The following is a 22,105-nucleotide window of genomic DNA, read 5'->3' as shown; positions in this document are numbered from 1 at the left end:
GTAGTTATCGCCAATCCTACTCATCTATCTCCTGGTCACAACAAATCCTGCTTACAATCTATTTTCCTGTGGAACTCAGGTTTTCCCCACCTCTCCTGCTCAACATGTCCTTTCCATTAGTCATAGGAGATTAACACTATGAGGCAAAAAGAGTAGCTTTGGCAGGATTGTAGAGATAAAATGCAAGCTGGAGAAATAATCCAATAAGAGAGAGTTAGTAGCAAGAGGGAAAGTTTGCAATGACAGGGAGAGTGAGCAAGAAGGAAAATCTGCAAGAGGCTGCATTGGTGAGAGGGAGTTTAGAGAGTGGGAGGGTGAGTGAGAGGCAAGATCAGCAATAGGATCAGCAAGAGCGGATAGCTGGCAAGAGCAAGTGTCAGTGACAGGAAGAATCAGCAGTAACTGTGAAGGAGGGTGAGATGTAGTCAATGAGAGGGCAAGTCAGCTGCGACCAGGAGGATAAGTGTGAGGAATAGTTAGTAAACAGTAGTGAGCGGGAGCACTGGTAAGAGAGCAACTTCTTAAAAGCAACAGTCAGCAACAACAGGGAAGGTGAGTGAGAGAGAGGGTCAGCAAAAGAAAAGTGACAAGTGGGAGGGCTGTCAGGAAGGATTGTCTTTGAATGGTAGAGTTGGTGAGAGGGTCAGCTGGAGGAAACATTGGTGGGAGGGAGTCCTGGCTGTAACCTGAGGGTGAGCAAGAGGGAAAGTCAGCAAGAGGCATGGTTAGTGGGAAAGAAGAATGGTCAATGGGAAAAAGAGCTGGTTGGAGGCGGGCCCGGTGACAGGGTTATTGAGAGGCAGGTTAAGTAAGAGGAATGGTCATGGAGGGTCGGTGAGAGGGTAGATCGATGAAAAGCAGGATTGGTGAAAGACAAATCAGTAAGAACTATGAGAACTATGACAGAGAGGGTCAGTGAAAGAGGAGAGCTGGTGAGAGGGAAGATATGAGAGAGGAAGAGTTGGTTGAGGGGGCTGGGGTCGATGAGGGGCTACTTCGTGAAATTGAGAGTCAGCAGAAACTGGGAATGTTGATGAGTGGGAGTGTCCACATCAGGAAAGAACCAAGAGAAGAAAGGTCAGCACAGTGCGAAACGATCAGAAGAAGAAATTAATTTATTAACTGATCAACTTCAAAAAAGAACAATTTAAAATGGGACAACTTAAAATGAATTACTGAATTCAAAATGAAGAAAGTCATATCCCCAACTTCATTTTCAACAAGTTGATAAACTGGCCTGCTTAAAAGAAATGCATCTGTGATCTGTTTCATTTATCTGTTCACAGCTGAGGGGAATATGTTACTGATACCCTCAGCAGCAACCTACAATTATTTGATGGTACAAAATTGAAGATAGTAACCTTCATATCCACAGGCAGTGCTGTATCTATAGTAGAGATGTACTACAGGACAGATTGCAGCATGTAGCAATTCTTACTTCTAGCTTCCCTGATGATTACTGTCACAAACACTGCTTCTTGGTCAAGTAGAATGAGGAATATCTACATTCAAACATGTAGCAATAAAGTAAAGATTGGGTGAATGACCAAATCCTTCCTGTGACGCCTGATAAATACCCCTTTATTTCTCCTCCCTCTTTTACCATATAAAGCACAGATAGAGACATATCTAATGGAATGGAAATTTTGTAGCCTCTATACATTAATTGAGGTGTCAAAATCAAATGATTCTAAATAAAGATGCAAAAACAAATGCTGAAACAACAGTCAATAACTAGGCAGAAAAAAAATCCAAATTTAATTGCAAAAGAAGGAAATCATAAGTCATCATTTAAGACAATGCCTATCTTTTCCAGTATCTAGCTATGTTGATTTTTTTCTTTCTTAACAAAAGTGCTCATTATGAGCAAAAATGAAGTGGTGGTAATGGAAAATAGATGGTGTAATATCACCACATAGTTACCAGCTGATTTAATTACACCTGCCTAGATTTGAGCAGACAGCTCTACGAAGTTATTTCTGCTGTAATATATATCCAGCTCAGTTTTCCATCCTTCAATCTGCCCCATGTTTCCCACTAAATTACTAAGTACAGTATATGAATATAAATCCTGTCTTAGAAGCCATGTTCTAATAGCTCTCTAGGTGTATTCACCATTCAATTACAAAAATTACCCATTAGCAACAAATAAATAGCACCAGCTGTTCATGATTACATTTACACTTGGCACAGACTTTCTGAACTTTGGCACAGAAACATGAACTGATTGGAAATCCATGTCAGCACAGCACCTTTGACAAGAGATTTGAGACCTCTCCCTCCCACGAACCGAAGTCCCCACCTGCTTCAAGAAGACCCACCATCATTCCAGTACCTAAGAAAGCACATGCAATGTGCCTTAATGACTAGTGCCCAGTGGCTCTGACCTCCATAATCATGAAGTGATTTGACAGGCTGGTCATGGCCCACATCAGCTTTAGTCTCCCATGCAGCCTAAATCCCCTGCAATTTGCCAACCGATATAACAGGTCCACAGCAGACACCATTTCCCTTACCCTGCACTCATCCCTGGAACATGTGGAAAACAAGGACACCTACGTCAGACTCCTGTTTGTTGACCACAGCTCCACCTTCAACACGATTATCCCCTCCAGACTGATTTCAAAACTCCGAGACCTAAATGGATCCTCAGCTTCTTGACCCATAGACCACAATCAGTGATGATAGACAACTGCTTCTCCTCCATGATAACACTCAATAACCCCACCAAGGATGCGCTCTCAGCTCCCTCCTGTACTCCCTCGACAACACAACTGTGTTGCCAAATTCCAAACGTACACTATCTACAAGTTTGCTGATTACACGACTGTGGTAGGATGGATATCAAACAACAATGAGTCAGAATACATAAAGGAGATAGAAGACTTGGTGATGTGGTGCAATGATAACACCCTCTCTCTCAAAGTCAGCAAAACTCAAGAACTGATTATTGACTTCAGAAAGGAAAGAGAACACACCTCCATCTACACCAACAGAGTGGAGGTTGAGAGGGTTGACAGTGTCAAGTTCCTAAGAGTGATGATAACTGACAACCTATCCTGGACATCCCAAGTAGATGCAACAGTAAAGAAGACATAATAACACTTCTTCTTCCTCAGGCAGCTCAGGAGATTTGTCCACAAGGACCCTCACTAACCTTTACAGATGAATAATAGAAAGCATACTGTCTGGGTGCATAACGGCTTGGTACAGCAATTTGTCTGCCCAGGACTGTAAGAAACTACAGAGGGTTGTGTGCACAGCCCAGACCATCATAGAAGCCAACCTCCCATCCATGGACTCATTTACACTCTTGTTGCTGCAGATAGGCTGCCACCATCATCAAAGACCCTCCCACCCGGTAGTGCTCTCCGACAATCTCTTCAATCAGGCAGAAAATATAGAAGCTTGAACACATTGCACCAGCATGTTCAAGAACAGCTTCTTCCCTACCATTTTTAGACTGATGTACTCTCTAACTTCAAATAACGATGAGCTTATTCGTGTTCATCTTGCCCTGCGTGCATCCTGTGCAATGCAACATGTTTGCCTCACTCTGTCCATGTTTTTTATTCACCCTATGGTCTGTATGTCCTTGCTTACTATGATCTATCTGTACTGCTCACAAAAAAGTTTTTCACTGTACTTAGGTACACGTGACAATAAATCAAATCAATCTGTATTTCCTGAACCAGTCAGACTGCAAAACTCTTACTGAGGTACGCAGAGTCTAAATCAGAAAGTACAAATGGCTCAAAGAATCCTATTTTTTAATGAGATAATTTAAACATAAAAGCATGTTTTGCTTCAGTTATATAGGACAATGCTGAAACTACATCTTACATTCTGTATGCAATTTTTATCTTGTTATTTTAAGAAAAATAATGGAGGCAGTTCAGATGGTTTTTATTAGATTGACATTTGAAATAAGGGAGTCATGTTATGTTGGACAAAGTGGGCATGTTTCTACTGAAATTTTGAAGAATGAGATGTGACTTGATTTAAGTATTTAAGATCCTGATTGGTCTGATAAAGTGCACATGGAAAGGACGTCTTCCTTTGTGGATTAATCCAGAACTAAAGGTTTCTGTTTAATAATTAGTATACCATTTTATGACAGAGACGAGAATATGTTCTGTCAGAAGATTGTCGTCACCTGGACCTCTCTGCCTCAGTAAGCAGCAGAGTGGGATTATTGAATATTTTTAAGGTGGATGTAGATGAATTTGTGTTAGGCAATAGAAACAAAGGCTATGATGGGATGGAATGGGAATGTGGAATTAAAAATACAAACAGTTAATCTATAATCTTATTGAATAGTGGAGTGGGCTCAATGGGCCGAATGGTTTACTTCTGTGCATAAGTTGAGATAGTTAAGTTAATGCCAAATCATGCACAGAAAGCAAAATAAAGACAGTGCAGATTATTGAAATGAGACAGTAAAAGGACAAAGATAGGCAGAAAGACCTTTTTCTGTGCTGTACACCTCTGTGGCTCTATTGCAAAAAAACAATCTGAAGGAATGAAACTCCTCATTTATAAAAGTTAATTTTCAGTGCGAGAGAGGTTGCTTGATGGGAAATAACTTTTATTACACCGATCAATATTCACTTGCACTTGAATGGATATGTAGTAACTTGTTCTGCCACATTTCCTGGGTTCCATCATGGAAGAATTACACCTTCATGTTTTTCTACATATTTGAATATGGAGTCTCTGAGCAAGAGAGACTACTTGTATAGCAATGTGTCTGGTGGAACAAGACATGTTAAACATTAACGACCTGATTTCTCCATTTAACCGCATGTGACATTGGTAGAAATTAATGTTCATTTATACTTTAACAAATATGAATACTGATAGACTTACCAATACATGTACTTCAAAATTCAGGCTCACATGCGCACTTGTGACCCATAATCTAAGATAATTGATTTTATAAGTTGGCATCACAGATAAAAGTCACACATATACTGTGTGTAAAATCTAAATATAAATGATGTTACCATAAACCTGGAAATTTTCCCTTTATATAATGGACCTATTACAAATTTAGAGCTGAAAATGTGTTGCTGGAAAAGCACAGCAGGTCAGGCAGCATCCAAGGTGCAGGAGAATCGGCGTTTCAGGCATGAGCCCTTCTTCATGTCCGAAACGTCGATTCTCCTGCTCCTTTGATGCTGCTTGACCTGCTGTGCTTTTCCAGCAACACATTTTCAGCTCTGATCTCCAGCATCTGCAGTCCTCACTTTCTCCTATTACAAATTTAGGTCTACTGTTGACAGCATTAGTTGCTTCAACAAGCAAATTCTTTGCATTCATTGAGTGATGTGCATGAAACTTGTTGCATTTATATGCAGATGGTGCTTGCGTGTACAAAGTACCAATCATGCCTAAAACAGAAAAGGTAAATAATGATATGAATCATAGAATCCCTACAGTGCTGAAAGAGACCATTTTGCCCTGCACTGACCCTCCAGAGTGCATGCCACTCAACACTGCTGACACCTCGCCAAACCTCCACATACACCTCCTTCAGCCAAAAGCATTTGAACTGATGTGTTGATTTGTTTCTGATTTGGGGTCATGCTAAATAAATAGTAAAAAGAACCATATGGAATTGGTCCTTTTGCATATTCATGATGTGTGCTGGTGGCACTGGAGGGGTCTTCCAATGGTTGAAATGGATTGGCAGGGCACCGGCACAATGACAACTGATAGGCCATAGACATTGGGTGTTGGTTGTTGTGTGCAGCATTGATTACAACAGCCCAACTATTAATATGGAATCCAAAGAAGCTGGCCTGTTTCTTCTGGGTCCATACTATGGTAAGGAAAAGTAATACTATGTTAGTGGCCATGATTTGGAGATGCCGGTGTTGGATGGGGGGGAAAAAGTTAAAAATCACACAACACCAGGTTATAATCCAACAAGTTTAATTGGAAGCACTAGTTTTCAGAGCGCCGCTCCGAAAGCTTGTGCTTCCAATTAAACTTGTTGGACTATAACCTGGTGTTGTGTGATTTTTAACTATGTTAATGGCAACCAGGTTCTTTTAAAAAATTGTTACTTTTTAATTTGAAGAAGGAACCTGAAATAGATGAGATCTGGTTTTACTTAATGCCTATTATTAATAATTTATTCTGAAAAACAACCACTGCTTTCACAAAATCATGTAGGTGAAAATAAGAAAGGCCATTTGTCACGTTAATTTATTCTACATGGACCTTTCATCCAGAAGATATTCCAATTGCTAATCATGTTTTGATATTGATCCTAAATTGTCGATGCATTGGTTGAAACCATAGCCCTTTGTTCTTGATTTATCTTGCCCTAGTTTAGGTTGTCAGTACAACTTAATATCTTGTACATTTAAACACGTTTGTCCTTCAAATCCAACGGGCAAACATTATTTCGTAATATTCATGATTTATTCTTTTTTCCAATGTTGCCACCCTCCTGTTTCCTTTTCTAAAGTTATTGTCGCAGCAGCAACATGTATCCAGCTGCATTGGGAAAATGGTGTGGCCCTCCCTGGTTTAGAAATGAAATGCAGAGCTGATTGGTCAAGGAGCTAGAACCTGTTGGTGGAAAAGCACAGGGAAAATGGATGTGTGAAACAAAAATATAAACTTGGTTGATGAATGACAATCTTTTGTTGTAACCAGCAATCAAGAATAACAATTATTAAATCATGAGAAACAGCCAGTTGTTGGAAACATTTAAGAATTAAATCATGAGGAGCATGGACAAGTAAATAGACAAGGTCTTTCCCTGGGCTGGGGGAGTCCAGAACTAGGCAAAACTGAGGACTGCTGGATATTAGAGACAAGATTAGAGTGGTGCTGGAAAAGCACAGCATTCGAGGAGCAGGAAAAGCGATGTTTTGGGCAAAAGCCCTTCATCAGGAATGAGGCTGGGAGCCTCGGGGATGGAGAGATAAATGGGAGGGGTGTGGGGCTGGGGAGAAGATAGCTAAGAATGCAATAGGTGGATGGAGGTGGGGATGAAGGTGATAGGTCAGAGAGAAGGGTGGAGCGGATAGGTGGGAAGGAAGATTGACAAGTAGGACAGGTCATGAGGACGGTGCTGAGCTGGCATGCTGGAACTGGGGTAAAGTGGGGCGAGTGAAAATGAGGAAACTGGTGGTCCACATTGATGCCATGGGGTTGAAGTGTTCTGAGGTGGAAGATGAGGCGTTCTTCCTCCAGCCATCGGGCGGTGAGGTAGTGGTGGTGGAGGAGGCCCAGCACCTGCATGTCCTTGGCAGAGCGGGAGGGGGAGTTGAAATGTTCGGCAACGGGCAGTGGGGTTGAGTGGTGCGGGTGTCCTGGAGATGTTCCCCAAAGTGCTCTGCAAGAAGGCATCCAGTCTCCGCAATGTAAAGGAGACCACCAAGGGAGCAACGGGTACAATAAATGCCATTTGTGGAAGTGCAGGTGAAACTTTGATGGATATGGAAGGCCCCTTTGGATGGAGGTGAGGGGGGAGGGGGGTGTGGGCACAGGTTTTGCAATTCCTGTGGTGGCAGAGGAAGGTGTCAGGAGGGGAGTGTGGATTGTTGGAAGGTGTGGACCTGACCAGGTAGTCATGGAGGGAATGGTCTTTGCGGAAAGCTTATAGGGGTGGGGAGGGAAATGTATCCCTGGTGGTGGGATCCATTTGTAGGTGGCGGAAATGTTGGCAGATGATGCGGTTTATGTGGAGGTTGGTGGGGTGGAAGGTGAGGACCGGGGGGGTCTGTCCTTGTTGCGGTTGGAGGGGTTGAGTTTGAGGGCAGAGGTGCGGGACGTGGATGAGAAACGTTGGAGGGCATCTTCAACCACGTGGGAGGGGAAATTACAGTCATTAAAGAGGCCATCTGGTATGTTCTGTGATGGAACTGGTTCTCCTGGGAGCATATACGGCGGAGGCAGAGGAATTGGGAATACAGGATAGTATTTTTGCAGGAGGTAAGGTGGGAAGCGGTGTAATCCGGGTAGCTGTGGGAGTTGGGTGGGTTTGTCAAAAATGTCAGTGTTGAGTCAGTCGTTGTTGATGGAGATGGAGAGGTCCAGGAAGAGGAGGGAGATGTCAGAGATGGTCCAGGTGAATGTGCTGGTGAAGTTGATGAACTGAGCTGAAAATGTGTTGCTGGAAAGGCGCAGCAGGTCAGGCAGCATCCAAGGAACAGGAGAATCAACGTTTCGGGCATAAGCCCTTCTTCAGGAATCCATTTTCAGCTCTGATCTCCAGCATCTGCAGTCCTCACTTTCTCCTCCAAGTTGATGAACTGCTCAACCTCCTCGTGGGAGCACGAGGTGGTGCTGATGCAGTCACCAATGTAGCGAAGGAAGAGGTGGGGAGTGGTGCCGGTCTAACTACAGAAGATGGACTGTTCTACATAGCCAACAAATAGCCAGAACTCGAGGACATAGATTTAGGGTGAGAGGTGAAAGATTTAAAAGGGACCGAAGGGGCAACTTTTTCCTGCAAAAGGTGGTGCATGTGTGGAATGAGCTGCTAGAGGAAATTGTCGAGGCTGGTACAATTACAACATTTAAAAGGCATCTGGATGGGTGTATGAATAGGAAGGGTTTAGAGGGATATGGGCCAAGTGCTGGCAAATGAGACTAGATTAGGTTCGGATATCTGGTCAGCATGGACGAGTTGCACCCAAGAGTCTGTTTCTGTATGTACATCTCTGTGACTCTATCTTTTGGCATATCTTTTGGTGTCCAAAATGAAATCAGAACATTTTCTTAATTATGTTTATTGATCCAGCAACATAACCTTTTTTAGTTGCTACTCAAAATTGTTAACTTATTTTCTACTTGAATTACGTCAATTGGAAAGCACTAAATGTATCATCCCGTTCCTTTCTTATTTTCCTCTTATCTGTTAGTACTCGTCTGACACCTGTTTCTTATTTCAGTTTACAGAATCGAGCCTATGTACTAAATTATATCTCCCAATGTTCTATTTACAGTTTTCATGTAATTTGTTTGGAGATCCCGTTCAATTTCTCTGACTCTCAGCCGATATCTTGCTTCCCCACCACTTTATTGTCTGTGACTGTGAACAAATTGCACTGGTCTTCTCAATCATCTTGGTCGTGTATAGTTTGAAGTCAGCAATACTCCCGCGGTTCGACATCAGTCCTCGAACCAATCCACGCGGCTCCCTTCAGCCAAATTTCTTTTAACCCACATCCCTATAAAATTGGTTTCGTTCACAGTTTCATTTTCGGTGTTAGCCTCCCATCTGACAGTTTATCAAATATCTCCGTTGTCAAGTAACTTCCTGTTATCAATGCAAAAATAACTATTCGTAGGCAAGTTCCTGATAGCAAGACATCAAATCAATCTGCTTTCCTCGCGTCACTGCACGTAAAACTGATTCCAATCTTAATCGCTTGTGGTAATTGAGATGTTTTCCCTTCCATAGAAACCAAGCACGTGACACATTGTAGAACTGAGTTCCTACAAAACTGCACTCTCACGGTGATTTTGTTTTAAATCCGTTGTCAATCGAACAATAGTTTTATGAGTGCTAAAAAAAATCACTCATTCGGCAAAACTTGCCTTTTTAAACACGAAGCAATGTCAAAACATTTTGAAGAATTAGTATAAGGATTTGGGACGTGGTCGAATTGCGGAAGTTGCTCACGCTTTGTAGCCAAGTCAGCCACAGTAATTTATCCATCATCTGATAGCCATGTGTTTTATTGGTGTTAGTTTCATTTAACTGCGATTAAGACCACGAATGATGAGCCTCTCTCTGCATGATTGCCAGGTGCACGGCTCCTTATTCTTTGACACAAATTTGAAAGTATTATGTTACAAGATGAACTTGGCCAAGTCCCACTGCACACTCTGATCAAAACAACAAACTTGGATTTGTCCGAAAACAGAGTCTGTAGAAATCCAGCTTTGGTCACTTATCTCAACTGCAAGTATTGAAGATGTCGAAAAACAGCATTCGCAATGTTGCGGAAGTATAATCAATCTATCTCATTTGAACCTTGGGTGTAATAAATTAATAGTATTAAGCAAAAGCATACTGAGCGGCCTGGGGAATCTCGCAACATTGAATCATATTGTTGTTCAGCAACAAAGGATTTATTCTGATGTCTTTTCCACTCGGTGAATGTGGAAATGATCAATCTAACCTCTACTATGTTAAATCGGTTGCAGGAAATGAGCCGCGTATTTAACGCTTTTGCTGCAGAAAAATTGTATACATGAGACAACGGTTTACACTCTTTCGCCACCCAGAACCTGAATAGAGCTAGATAACTCCAAGAATCCTCTCAAACTTCAACGTGGCAACAGGTATTCTGGACGGGTTCCTCTCTCTGGATGGTTCACGCGTAGGGGGTAATGAATCTGTTGCATTACACGTTGAAGATTGATTTTTTTAAAAGTTATTAACTTCAGGAGGAATTCACATGCAGTCATCTGAGATACGCGTGCCCTTTGCAAGCATAAAAAAAGTCACTGGACAATATTCAACTGAACAATTTGAGATTGCAGTCACCAGACCCTCTCCTATTGGAGAGCTGCATTTTGCAATAAAATGTAAGGGTTTTAAACCTGAGCGGAAACGAGCTGAACTCCTTCAATAGCGATGCCCTCAGTTCATGCGTACAATTAGAGCATGTAGATTTATCAGTGAATAAATTAAAGAATATTTTATGCTCTTCGTTCAACAATTCAGTTTCTCTCAGATTATTGTCCCTACCCTGTAAAGAATTGACGGTGGTTCCAAAAGCTGTTTTAGGTGCGCGCAGCGTGCAAAGTCTGGATCTAAGATTGAACGAATAAATTCCCGTGATTTCATACACCTTGCTAAACTGCAGAGACCATTTCTTGTTAGAAATAAGATCACGAGAAAAAAACAAATCATCTTCATTTTTTGGGCTTATTCAACTGACAGAATTACAATTATCTGCAAGAAATAGCCAATTTCTCCGATCTGAAATGGCAGGAAATTCTTAACCTTAAAAGCAACAAACTGAATATTATTAAGAATGTTTGCAAATTTACATGATCTCAATTTGATTGACAATCAGATAAACATCCTGTAAGAAGCAAGTGTTGACGGGCTTTCAAATTTAAAACACCTCCTACTGGGCTCCAACAAACTGTTGGTGTCCTAAGAAACCAGGTATTTTCATTACTTCAATCTTTGAAGCATCTTCAACTATTTAGCAATCATTTCGCCCACCCATCGTCACAAAAACTAAACAGAGCACCATCTACTACACTGAAGTCTTTGCAATACCTTGAGATAAACAGTCAAGCTCCTAACGGTCTCTGAAGTTTTCCATTAAATTTCCTAGAAGGATTACATTCTCTCAAAGAACTCCATGCAGGAAACAATGTCAATACTTTCATTAGTTCCAATACTTTTGGAAAACAGAGGGACTCTAGCAGTCAAAGCAATGTGAGAACTGCACATCTCTGGTACCATTTTTAAAACCAGGAAAGTAAAGATTGAAAAAATGGTCAGGCAGAGATTAGAGGATGGCATGGAGGTGGATGTTCTAGTACTAGGGACTGTGGACAATGTGCATGGTCCTGCGGCCCTGAGACTATAGACAGGTGGTCTAAAGAAATGCATCACCCAAAGAAGGTCCCAATGAAGACACAGGAAAGCTGAGACCGGTTAAGGGGAATATGTATGCTCTCTCTCTCTCTCTGGGATTGGGTACAGATTCTGAACATTATTGTAACTAAGAGAAGGATGCTGCATCCATGAGGCAGTCAAAGGTGCTCTTTCAGAGTATGAGCAGGAGCTGCAAGCCAGTTGGACAGCAACAAAACAGTGGTTACAAGGATATAGTCCACACAAGGCTAATCGGACAGAAGTCACAGCTTGCTGTCAATGGACAAAAATCACAGCTTGCTGTCAAAAACCCACAGAAGTAGTCCCAGAATATGAGGAAAGGTTTAGGACGACCTGGAAAGAATATGCAGGAATCCCAAATGTCATAATCATAGAGATGTACAGCACAAAAACAGACCCTTCAGTCCAACTTGTCCATGCCGACCAGATATCCCAACCCAATCTAGTCCCATCTGCCAGAACTCGGCCCATATCCCTCTAATCCCTTCCTATTCATATAGCCATCCAAATACCTTTTAAATGTTGCAATTGTACGAGCCTCCACCACATCCTCTGGCAGCTCATTCCACACATGTACCACCCTTTGCATGAAAAATTTGCTTCTTAGGTCTCTTTTATATCTTTCCCCTCTCATCCGAAACCTATGGCTTCTAGTTCTAGATTCCCCCATCCCAGGGAAGAAACTTTGTCTATTTATCCTATCCATGCCCCTCAAGATTTTATAAACCTCGATTAAGTCACCCGTCAGCCTCCGATGCTCCAGGGTAAACAGCCCCAGCCTATTCAACCTCTCCCTATAGCTCAAATCCTCCAACCCTGGCAACATCTTTATAAATTTTTTCTGAATCCTTTCAAGTTTCACAACATCTTTCCGATAGGAAGGAGACAGAATTCCACGTAACATTCCAAAAGTGGCCTAACCAATGTCACATACAGCCGCAACAAGACCTCCCAACTCCCCTATTCAATATTCTGACCAATAAAGGAAAATATACCAAATGCCTTCTTCACTAGCCTATCTACCTGCGACTCCACTTTCAAGGAGCTATGAAACTGCATTCCAAGGTCTCTTTGTTCAGCAACACTCCCCAGGATCTTACATTAATGTATAAGTACTTCTTAAGATTTGCTTTCCCAAAATGCAGCACCTCGCAATTAAACTCCATCTGTTACTTCTCAGCCCATTGGCCTATCTGATCAAGATCCCATTGTAATCTGAGGTAACCTTCTTCGCTGTCCACTACACCTCCAATTTTAGTGTCATCTGCCAACTTACTAACTATACCTCTTATGCTCACATCCAAATCATTTATGTAAATGATGAAAAGTAGTGAACCCAGCACAGATTCTTGTGGCACTCTACTGGTACAGGCCTCCAGTCTGAAAAACAACCCTCCACTACCATCCTCTATCTTCTACCTTTAAGCCAGTTCTGTATCCAAATGGCTAGATCTCCTGTATTCCATGAGATCTAATCTTGCTAAACAGTCTCCCATTGGAAGCCTTATCAAACGCCTTACTGAAGTCCATATAGATCATGTCCACCACTCTGCCCTCATCAATCCTCTTTGTTACTTCTTCAAAAAACTCAATCAAGTTTGTGAGACATGATTTCCCATACACAAAGCCATGTTGACTATCCCTAATCAGTCCTTGCCTTTCCAAATACATGTACATCCTGTCCCTCAGGATTCCCTCCAACAACTTGCCCACCACCAACATCAGGCTCACTGGTCTATAGTGCCCAAGCTTGTCATTTCCACCCTTCTTCAACAGTGGCACCGCGTTAGCCAACCTCCCGGCCCCTCAACTGTGACTATCGATGATACAAATATCTCAGCAAGGGGCCCAGCATCACTTGAATCCCACAAGGTTCGAAGGTACACCTGATCAGGTCCTGGGGATTTATTCACTTTTGTGTTTCAACTCATCCAACACTTCCTCCTCTGCAATATGGACATTTTTCAAGATGTCACCATCTATTTCCTTACCATATCTTCCATGTCCTTTTCCACAGTAAACACTGATGCAAAATACCTCATTTAACATCTCCCCCATCTCCTGTCGTTCCACACAAAGACTGCACTGCTGATCTTTGAAGGGCCATATTCTCTCCCTAGTTACCCTTTGTCCTTAATGTATTTGTAAAAACCCTTTGGATTCTCTTTAACTGTATTTGCCAAAGCTATCTCATATCCCCTTTTTGCCCTCCTGATGTCCCTCTTAAGTATACTCCAACTGCCTTTACACTTTAAGGATTCATTCGATCTATCCTGTCCATACCGGACATTTGCTTCTTTCTTATTCTTAACTAAACCGTCAATTTCTTTAGTAATCCAGCTTTCCCTACACCTACCAGCCTTTCCTTTCACCCTGACAGGAATATACTTCCTCTGGCTTTGTTATCTCATTTCTGAAGGCTTCCCATTTACCAGCCGTCCCTTTACCTGCGAACATCTGTCCCCAATCAGCTTTCGAACGTTCTTGCCTAATACCATCAAAATTATCCTTCCTCGAATTTAGAACTTCAACTCTTAGATCTGGTCTATCCTTTTCCATCACAATTTTAAAACTAATAAAATTATGGTCACTGGCCCCAAAGTGCTCCCGCACTGACACCTCAGTCACCTGCCCTGCCTTATTTCCCAAGAGTAGGTCAAGTTTTGCATCTTCTCTAGTAGGTACATCCACATACTGAATCAGAAAATTGTTTTGTAGACACTTAAGAAATTCCCTCTCCATCTAAACCCTTAACACTATGGCAGTCCCATCTGTGTTTGGAAAGTTAAAATCCCCTACCATAACCACCCTATTATTCTTACAGATAACGGAGATCTCCTTACAAATTTGTTTTCAATTTCCCTCTGACTATTAGGGGTCTATAATACAATCCCAATAAGGTGATCATCCCTTTCTTATTTCTCAGTTCCACCTAAATAACTTCCCTGGATGTTATTTCCTGGAATATTTTCCCTTAGTATAGCTGAAATGCGATCCCTTATCAAAAACATCACTCTCCCTCCTCTCTTGCCTCCCTTTCTGTTCTTCCTGTAGCATTTGTATCCTGGAACATCAAGCTGCCAATCCTGTCCATCCCTGAGCCACATTTCTATAATTGCAATGATATCTCAGTTGCATGTTCCTAACCATGCCTTGAGTTCATCTGCCTTCCCTGTTAGGCCTCTTGCAGTGAAATAAATGCAGTTTAATTTATCAGTCCCACCTAGTTCTCTGCTTTGTCCCTGCCTGCCCTGACTGTTGGACTCGCCTCTGTTCTCAACTGTACCAGTCTCAGATTGATCTCTTTCCTCACTATCCCCCTGGGTCCCAGCCCCACCTTACTAGTTTAAATCCTCTAGAGTAGGTCTAGCTAATCTCCCTGCCAGTACATTAGTCCCCTTCCAATTTAGGTGCATTCATTCTCGTTTGTTATTGTTATTCTAACTATGCATGTTTTCTTTTTGTAAAGTGTAGTTGCCAAATTGTTAAAAGTATGTAAGCTAGGATAATACAGGGGGGTAATTGTGTGATTCTCTTCGAAAGGTCTCAGTAGAATCAAAAGGCAGCGGGGGGGGGGGGGGGGGGGGGGAATGTACTGTGAGATATTATGTTATAGGCTATCTTTATTAACACACTCACCAGATCACTATATTTTATTGCATTTTCACACCTTATCAGCCCTTGCTACAACCAGTACTTAGCTCTGAATAAGTGTAGCATACAGAACAATACCATCCCCATCAAGTCTCCACAAAACATTATAATATTAATCAGCCCCTACCAACCATCTCCAGGGCCTGAATAGATTTCCCAATTAGTATGTACCTGTTTCAATGTATAATTTCAGTTACATCACACTGTAAATTTTTGCTATAAATTCTGTGTGTTAGGATTAAGCCCTCCACTATCACCTGATGAAGGAGCGTCGCTCCGAAAGCTAGTGTGCTTCCAATTAAACCTGTTGGACTATAACCTGGTGTTGTGTGATTTTTAACTTTGTACACCCCAGTCCTACACCGGCATCTCCAAATCATATGTACCTGTTAAATATCTTTTAACTGGGCCATTATCCCTTTCAGTAACTAACTGACAAACAGCGCTTCCCCGAAATTGAACAAAACTCATACCAGCAAATAAAAAATAAATCTCACAATCTAACTGCAGTAATCAGTTTAATATCCTTTATTCTTTTATTATGTATAAGTACAATTTTTAACTTTACAGCATATAGGCATAGTATTTTTACTAACATTTACTAACTTAAAAGACAAAAGGAGTAACACCTCTTAATTATACAAGCAGACTTGACAGACACTCTTAAATTAATCCCATTAGAAGTAGCAGCCAGCATTTAGCACATTTTAACCCATCTCCTGTCTCCCTGCACAGAAGCCCTTCAAACCTTTGTGTACAATAGCTAAAAGAATGTAACACCATAGTAATGGAATTTTAATATATGTAAGAACAGTGTATAAAGGGGCTCTTGTAAAAACTGTATTTCAGGATTCAATTACTGCCTCGAACTTGTGCTGTGAATGCTGTTTTCGCCACTCACCAATTTCACGTTATTTGAACACAATCCCAAATTAGCTAACAATCTTAGGATTTCCAGTTTCTTATTTAGTCTTGTGACCACAGTATTTATTTGGCTATTGCAAAAAGACTCACTTACATTAAAGATATACAGTATAATGCATGTGAACTTCATCACACCACCAATATCTTGAGAATGCTTTTATTCTTAAAAGCAATTTCGAAAATACTGTAAGCTAACATTGTTATTTAGATGTTTGAAGCATTGTATAATTCTAGGGAACTTTGTTATTCTTCATGTCATATGAATGAACATTTAATTTTTGGTGTTCATAAATCAAACAGAGTGTAAGTAAACATTTGCAAAATGCCAATTCCTCTTTTCCAAATAATTACTTTTCAAGCAATTATCTTAATTTCAATTACTAGTAAACCTGATTTAAAGGTGCTTAATTTACATCAGTAGCTTGAGTTGTGAAACTGATCAAATTGATCAAGAGGTTGTTCGGAAATTATAAAATGATTTAGACAAAACATAGATTGACTGACAAATGATAGACAAACCAGTGTTGATAGCTCGATATGAAGGAAACATGCAGTTTCTAAAAATTAACAGCATTGAAATACTTGAATATAGTTGAAATAGACCCAACAGCCTTAGCAAACCTAAAATATTTAAACTCTACACTCAGAGCACCATAAGGGTGAGAACAAAATATTCAATTATTTTCTAGCATGAGGCTATATCTCTCCCCAATTAAAATGCTGTTAATTAGTTCACCAGAAACAAAATGGAATAATTACAGTATTTCCTTCAGTAAATGAAAGTTTTATTATGTATTAACCTTAAGAAAAATAATCACATGACATCACACACACACAAACTCACTCTCACAAACAGAGTTAGCTTTTATTTCACCCTCCCTGGTTCATCAATTTACTCTGGACATCAATAACCAAAGGTAATCCCAAGGACAGGACATACCCAATTGTACTTTACTAAAGCAAAATACACTAGCCTCATGATAAAAAAAATCGAACATTCTGCTGTGGCCCCCGAGGAGGGTGAAAATATCAGAGTCTAATTGCCTCAAGGTACACGACAGAAATAATGCAATAATATTACAACACAATGTGAAATGCTTACAATCACAAGTGAGACGGTTTATGTGGGCTTGTTTAAAGATCATACTGAAACAATCTGCTCCATCCCAACCTCCAGTCATTGATTGGATAAGTCCTGTTCCTGAGCGAGCTAACTTATGCGTTGACACATGCTTTCTTATATGCCTTACCATACAAGATCAAAGTTTGCTACTTTTCAGTCTTCAATGGTTGATCAGTTTGACCACTGGCAAGGATCAAAAATATGCCATGCACCACAGCCCAGCATTTCATTCATTTGGACATTTGCTTATTTTCCCAGGAAAAAGCCTCATCACTTGGTTTTAATAAACCGAGACCGCAAGCCAGCTTGCTCAGGCTACTCATATAAGCACCAAATGCATTGCATCTGGTTAAATCAGAACTAACTCAGACTGTGTCACCAGTTGAGCCCATGTCCTGCTTAATTGCTATGTAACTACACATATGCCTTCAGAGAACACAGAAAACACTTAAATCACCATCCAACTCATTAACTTTTCAATAGGGCAAGCTTCTTGTCTTGTTTTTCTCATGTTGACCGATCCAGCAAATTTAAGGTTACTACTTACAACACATGTAAACATAAATACAAAGTTAAAAAGAGCTTAGTGTCCAATACAAAAGGGAAAGTAGAGAATATGCAGCTTCTCCTTAGGGTGTCCTTGAGATACAAAATTTTAACCTGAGATTATTGGTGGATAGATACATTCTGAATAAACATCAGCTAATGAATACTGAAGATATTTTAAAATTCTCAATGTACAGATGTTCCTCCAATTTGTACAGTCAGCAGTTATTTTCTCCTTCGTGAATAAACAAGGAGAGGAAGAGAGAGCTTCAAGTTTTCTTTCTTAATAAAAATCCATCTCCTCCGCTCCACCAAAGTAGTTGCTACCAAAGCATTTATTGCCCATCCCTAGTTGCCTTGAGAAGGTGATGGTGAGCTGCCTTCTTGAACCACTGCAGCTCATTTGATGTAGGTACACACACAATGTCATGAAGAAGAGAATTCCAGGATTTTGACCCAGTGACACTGAAGGAATGATTTGAAGATGTGGTGTTGACTGGGGTGTATAAAATTAAAAATCACACAACACCAAGTTAATATCCAACAGGTTTAATTGGAAGCACTAGCTTTTGGAGCGCCATGCTTCATCAGCTAATTCATATACTCCAAATATTATTGTCTCCACAATGGATGATTGTGGGCCATTTTTTAAAAAAATCACCACGTTGTGAACGTTTGGTAAAACTGTAAATCAAACACCTGACTGGTTTAAGTGGCTTTTATTAGAAGTGTTAATTTCAGTTCAGACTGAAGCTTTGCTACTTGGTCAGGTGATTATTGCAGTATTTTTACAAAACCATTTCAATCTGTGGAAGTCCCAGATATAAACCAGTGATGTTGATAGACAATATTTTATCACTTTTGTCACAACCTAAAACTAAATTATGAGAGATGAAACAAATGTAGGTTCAAACTAACAAAGTGAAAATTTAACACATATCAAGAAGTTTTTCAAACCAGGAGCAATCTACAGACCTTCAGATAGGTGAGAATCAATTAAAGGAAAACTAAGTGCATTAAGCACAGCTTTCTCAAAATGTGATCTCCATAATTACTTGGTGTAGAGATAAACAGAGTATATTATAAATGAAGAAACAATGGAGAAGACAAAGGCATTTTTTGATAATATCTTTATTTAGGCTTTCCTCTTTCTTCCCATTTATTTCCTGTTTCCTAGCTGTGTGTTATTGGTCATTTTTTTGCTTACATAAAATTATCCTCTCACATCCATTTTTTTTCTGGACAGTTTGCTTTTAATTTTGCATGTCATTTAATAATTAATTATCGAGGATATGGGGGCAGCAGTTGTTTGAAAACACCAAAGCCTACAAGTTCCTTTCTACATCACACGCCATTCTGACTTGGAAATAAATTATTTTATTTTAATCACTTGATTAAAATCCAAACTCCATCCCACCACATTGCCTTCAGAAGCCAACTAACACCATTTTAAGGACAATTAGAGATGGGAAGTAAATATTGAACTTGCCGGACACCCACATCCTGTGAATGAATTAAACACCTATATGGATGCAGGTGGTACCTGTAAACATAAATAACTTCTGTAGCTATATTCTTGAATAATATGTTTTCTAAATTCTCTATAAGATTATATGGGTGAGTAAATTGAGCTGGGCTTGGAATAACATGCTGAAAATTAATGCTCAAAATTATGTTGTTATTCAGTTTGCTTCTAACCAATAAGACAGAATTTGAAAAGATCATACAGTAGTAGCAGGAAATTAAGTTCACCCCAATCTCTGGTACTTCCAATGGCAACTGTCTAAAAAAATAGTCCATTAAAAATCTTATAGAACATATATTTCATCCGACTGTAATTTGACCAGTAGATTGACTGTTTTCTCATCTTTTCAATATTGGCAATTCATCTGAAGATAGGCAACCTTTGTGCCATGCACTTAATAATTCAAAAAAAACTAAACATGATGAGGATTCAAAGTTACATCTGTAATACTGTCACAGAGACACATTTTAAAAGTACTTGCACAATTGTTTTCACAACAGTTCAGTCTGCAGATATGAACTGTGCAATTAGGAAGAGAGTCTCAAAGATTAAGCGAAGGGTAGACAGCAAAACCAAGATATATATATAGATATATGTGTGACCTGCCAATACAAACTTTAACCAGTGGAGTTGACTAGGGAACTTATTTATCAATTTCTGCTTGCCTTTGATTATATGAAGGTGAAATATCAATGTTATTTTGGCTGTTGTAATTAGATCAACTAGAAACAACCCATTATCAAAAAGTTCATGAGTAGATTCCACTAGGATTCCATTGATGCCTGTTTTTCAAGTATTCTTGCTTCCTCTAAGTTATTTCTGGCAGTGCATCGTCATCCTGTGACAAAGAATGTGCATTTTAACATCTATGAATGTTTGGTGTGGTATGAGAGTCTACAGCAAGCCTTTTAATAAAAAGAAAACTATCAGACATCCATCAAAAGAAAACCATAGTAAAAGATAGAATAATATAGCACAGGAACAGATCCTTTGGTCCACTATGTCTGTGCCAACCATGATAGCTTTCAAAACAATTCCCATCTGCTTGCACATGGTCCATGTCCCTCTATTCCCTGCCTGTTTATCTGTCTGTCTACATGCCACTTAAACTTTGCTACCACCTCCCCTGGCAACACAATCCAGGCACCTACCATCCTCTGTGTAAAAAAGTCCTCATACATTTCCCTTAAACCATCTGCCCCCTCAACTTAAACCTATGCCCGCTAGTATTTGACATTTCCACCCTGGGAAAAATACTCCAACTGTCCACTCTATCCATTTCTCTCATAATTTTATTTTACTTTATTTCATACACATTCAGCCTCCAATGCTGTAGTGAAAACAATCCAAGTTTTTCCAACTTTTCATTGTAACATGACTTGACAACTGGATTAGTGGTGCTGGAAGAGCACAGCAGTTCAGGCAGCATCCAAGGAGCTTTGAAATCGACGTTTCGGGCCAAAGCCCTTCATCAGGAATAAAGGCAGTGAGCCTGAAGCATGGAGAGATAAGCTAGAGGAGGGTGGAGGTGGGGAGAAAGTAGCATAGAGTACAATGGGTGAGTGGGGGAGAGGATGAAGATGATAGGTCAGGGAGGAGAGGGTGGAGTGGATAGGTGGAAAAGGAGATAGGCAGGTAGGACAAGTCCGGACAAGTCATGGGGACAGTGCTGAGCTGGAAGTTTGGAACTAGGGTGAGGTGGGGGAAGGGGAAATGAGGAAACTGTTGAAGTCCACTTGACAACGTTTATACTCAACACCCTGATCAGTGAAGGCAAGCATGCCATTTGGCTCCTTTAGATTAGATTCAGTAAGGGGTTACTAGATGTAGATTAGATTCCCTACAGTGTGGATACAGGCCCTTCGGCCCAACCAGTCCACACCGACCCTCTGAAGAGTAACCCACTCAGACTCATTTCCCTTTAGCGCTTTATCCACTGGTGTTGCCACTTTCAGGGAGCTATGAACTTGCGGTGCAAAGCCCTCTGTACATCAATGCTCCGAAGAGTCTTGTCATTTATTGTATTCTTTCTTCTTGCATTTGACTTCCCAAAATTCATCACCTCACACTTATTTAGAATAAACTCCATCTGCCATTTCTACACCAAGCTTTCCAACTGATCTATATCCTGCTTTACCCAGTCAGAAGTCACACAATACCAGATTATTATAGTGCAACAGGTTTATTTGAAATCACAACTTTCAGAGTTCTGCTCCTTCATGGGGTGAAGCTTCCTGATGAAACAGCAACACTCTGAAAGTTTGTGATTTCAATTAGACCAATTGGACTGTAAAGTGCTGTCGTGTGACCTCTGACACTGTCCTCGCCAGTCCAACACAGTCTATCACTGCTTTCACACCATCCACAATTCCACCAACTTTCATGTTGTCTGCAAACTTACTAATCAGACCAGCTACATTTTCATCCATATTGCGAGGCAGCTGGTGAGCCCAGATGAGACTCTGCTGGTGGTGGCAAGATGGCAGTGTGGAGGAGATCAACCCCAGCATGGGGAAGAGAATGAGCCCAGTGCAGAGAAAACATTGAGCCCTCACAGAGAAAGTCAAGTATGGAGTGCCTAGAGACCCAGGGCCAAAGAAGGACTGTAATGCTGAAGTTTTAACTTTATTCTTTTATTTTTCTAGGTTGTACCTAAGATTTTGTACTTTAGTACCTATCGAGCTAAGATAGCCCCTTGGGAAACGGCAATTTTGAACATTTT

General features: G+C 40.5%; 1 protein-coding gene and 1 pseudogene across 12 annotated transcripts in view; one reads left to right on the top strand and one right to left on the bottom strand.

Moving 5' to 3' along the window:
• The window catches only part of arhgef37 (Rho guanine nucleotide exchange factor 37), a 236,463-nt gene that overhangs the window by 170,018 nt on the left and 44,340 nt on the right, over nucleotides 1-22,105 (bottom strand). The window lies entirely within an intron of this gene.
• Nucleotides 9,047-15,139, top strand: LOC148147542 (uncharacterized; annotated as a pseudogene).

Source organism: Chiloscyllium plagiosum, unplaced genomic scaffold (assembly GCF_037043375.1).
Source record: "Chiloscyllium plagiosum isolate Xiang-an unplaced genomic scaffold, Cpla_swu_hap1 HiC_scaffold_16, whole genome shotgun sequence".
NCBI classification, from domain to species: domain Eukaryota; kingdom Metazoa; phylum Chordata; class Chondrichthyes; order Orectolobiformes; family Hemiscylliidae; genus Chiloscyllium; species Chiloscyllium plagiosum.
The sequence above is the reverse complement of the archived record's forward strand: the minus strand, read 5'-3'. Positions and strand labels throughout refer to the sequence as shown.